Source organism: Suricata suricatta, chromosome 4, assembly GCF_006229205.1.
Source record: "Suricata suricatta isolate VVHF042 chromosome 4, meerkat_22Aug2017_6uvM2_HiC, whole genome shotgun sequence".
NCBI lineage: Eukaryota > Metazoa > Chordata > Mammalia > Carnivora > Herpestidae > Suricata > Suricata suricatta.
The window spans coordinates 132,028,036-132,031,095 of NC_043703.1; the positions used below are offsets into that span (position 1 = coordinate 132,028,036).

At 55.8% G+C, this 3,060-nt stretch overlaps 1 long non-coding RNA gene across 1 annotated transcript; it reads left to right on the top strand.

Moving 5' to 3' along the window:
- Positions 1-90: 90 nt before the first annotated feature.
- On the top strand, positions 91-2,777 carry LOC115289107. The gene is made up of 3 exons (XR_003907381.1): positions 91-220; positions 1,148-1,262; positions 2,425-2,777. It is a non-coding gene; the product is annotated as an uncharacterized LOC115289107 (long non-coding RNA).
- Positions 2,778-3,060: the final 283 nt, after the last annotated feature.

The following is a 3,060-nucleotide window of genomic DNA, read 5'->3' on the forward strand; positions in this document are numbered from 1 at the left end:
GTCAGGGTCTGGGAAGCGGCGCGGAGGCGGCTTCGGCCCTGCCCAGCCCGCGGGCCCCCGAGCTCCGGCTGGGAGCGGGGGAGGGGGCAGCGGCGGCCCCACGACGCGCGGGAGCTCCGGGCCCCGCGCAAGGGCGGATAACGGGGCCAGGTTGCTGGATAACGGGACCGGGAGGCGGATAACGGAGCTGGCCGGGCGGGGCGGGCGAGAAGATAAAGGGGTGAGGCCGGCGGATAACGGGCTCTGGAGGGGACGAGCGGCTGGCTCTGGGGTGCTGGGGTTCCGTGTGATTTCAGAGCTCCCTCCCGGGACCCAGGGCCTCCTGCGGGTGGGGCTGGGGATGGAGGCTCCTCGCCCAATCTCGGATCTCGGGGCGAAAGTGGGATGTGTGTGTGTTGAGAGGTGGACCCAGAGAGGCTGGCACCTGCGAGTCTGCGTGGGACGGGAACTCTGGGATCAGAGGAACAATCAGGAGGTTTTCGAAGATGCCCTACTCAACCTCCACCACTAAGTCTTTCTGGTTTCTCATTTTCCTCGTCCCTGCAGCCCCCTGAAACCCTCTCCCCGGGATCCCCGCGTTCAGACACGGTCATCAGCGGATCGAGAACCAGATGCATGCTAGTAGTTTGTGCAAAGAATGCGTTTGTACCCACGGACGTGCGTGGTCCAGGCTATCTGTGGAATGTGTGCACTGGTGTGTATGAAGGGGCCACCGTGTCCGAGGAAAGGAGTGTGTGCTCCGTGTGTAAGTTGGTGCTGACTCCGCCAGAACTTCTGGCTCCTCCTCCTCCCTCCCTGATTGCATCATTAGTGCTAATTGAGGGGCTTTCACACGCCAGTGCATTAGCTGTTTGGAGTGAGCTCCCCCCTCCTGGGAGAGATAAGCCGCTGCCCCTCCCCATCCCAGCCCTCCACCTCCCCACAGCCCTGGAACTGTTCACCCAGAACCTCTCACCTTCCTGGGCACCTTCCTGCCTCCCTTTGGTTCTGGACTGCTTAATGTCTTTCTTCCCTGGCAGTGTCAGAAATTGGCTGGAGAGGAGTCAGCGAGGTGTCGGAAGGACGCCTCTCGGAGGGGGAGGGGGAGGGGGTCAGGGTGGGGGAAGATGTTCCTGCAGGGGGCTGAAGAGGTCTTGCATTCCTCCAGAATTCAGAGTCACTGTGATGAGAGAGGGGGCAGGAATCGCTGCCTGATTCGTTTGGACTTGGAAGGGTAGAGGAGAGGACTGAGTCTTTGATCACCAGCCTGTGATCCCACTGAGGTAGGGGCATCTATCCCTGACTCTTGGGGTCTCCTGAGACTCGAGAATTGGGGCCCAGTCTAACTTAGTAAGCATGGGAAAGGCAAGAGAGAGAAATGCCACGATTCTCCTGAGAACCTTGGGTTCGGTGGGTTCGGTGTGGTCCTGTTTAGTTGCTCTGCCCTGTGCTGGCCTACGGCTGTGGCTGCAAGGAGGGGGGCGGGGAACGCTCTGCGCAGATGCCCTCCCCAGCCCTCACACCAGATGTCTTTGTTCTAATTAACTGTGCTGGGAAAACCAACCTGGGTTTGTAAATAGAGCTACTGGCTAAAGTCAACAGGGAGCAGCAGCAAACAGCAAACATTCTCCTCACACAGCCTCAATCCAACCCAGCCCCCCAGGGAAGAGGGGAGTCTTGCGGATCTTGAGGCCCCGTACCCCACTGCTGAGTCAGGGAAAGCTTATCTGCTTCTGTGACCCCAATATGGCCGTTCCCTTCCCTGTTCCAGGGGTTCCTCTACTGGTGAGGACTGGGGATTCTGGGAGGAAACAGAGTTGCTACCCAACATAGGTTGCGTCCCCACTTCCATCAGTGTCCTATCTCCCCAGACAAACCTCTGCATCCAGGAGCAAGCCCTGGGGGGTGGGGGGTGGGGATGGATGTTCCTTGAGACCTTCCTTTGGGGCCTAGGGTCTCAGAGAAGGCTCTGAGGTGGGACTTGGCATTGTGAGTCTGTAACTTAGAGTTGGTGAATATAACGTGAACATTGTTAAGTTTGTTACACATCAAGTAGGTATTATAATGACATGTTCTGAAATTAGATAATTATTTCTGTGATATCTTTGCCAAGCTTCAGTGTTTCTGTTTATGGTTTGAAAGTTCAGTGCACACAGGGGCCTGAGAAAGACGCGCAAATGTACATACAATGCACATGCGTAAGCCCACAGAGCGGTAGCTTTACACATAGGAACAAAGGCATTTCAACTCTCTCCTCACACCCACTCTGTCTCCCTCACCAGCTCGCAGACCCACAGACATATACAGTCTTCAATGCAAATAGGTTTTTGGGCTCTGAGAAAAAGGGATTGCACTTTTGGACAGATCCGAGTTTCTGAGTTGGCAGTTCTTGAGTTCTTAACCAAATTTGCTTGTTTGCTTTTTCCTTCTTTTTGTGCCACCCAGGGAGAGGAGTCCTTCTTTCAAAGAACTGAAAAAGACACAACATACTGCTGCAAACTCCGGATCTATAGTCTGCCCACCCACCGTGTGCCTGAGACCTGGCAGGGCTGGGTTCCTCCTCAGGCCGGTGTCCAGCTCTGAGCCCTGGGTACCATCTCCGCAGAGTCTTCCTCTCCCTGTCACTTAGGGCCATGGCAGCCCTCAGACCAGAGTGTCTGCTAGTGCAAAGGCTACAGACACACCGCCTTTTCCTGCTCCTCCCTCTGCCTGCCACACCCCTACCCAACCCAAAGGCTTCCTTGGGAAGCAGATAGTTCAGACTCCAAAATGCTAGATTTCTTTGGAAATGTTTTTTAGATATCCTCTTTCTGTGTGTTTTGTCAGGGGTCCTAGGCTGCCAGGATTATAATAGCAACCCCTCAGCAGCTCTTTATTGTCTCCCCTTTCCCTCCAGCCCAGGTCTTAAACACCTCTTTTGGAGTATTACTCTCCTGCTCCGAAACTTGGAGGATAAACTGAACTGGACCCTCGGGTCTCTGTGAGCTGCCCCAGCCCTCCACCTAGCCCCGTTTGCCTCTTATCATTTCCCTGCATGGAGCCAGACTCCCCCTGCCTGGCGCCTGCACTGTGTCCCGACCT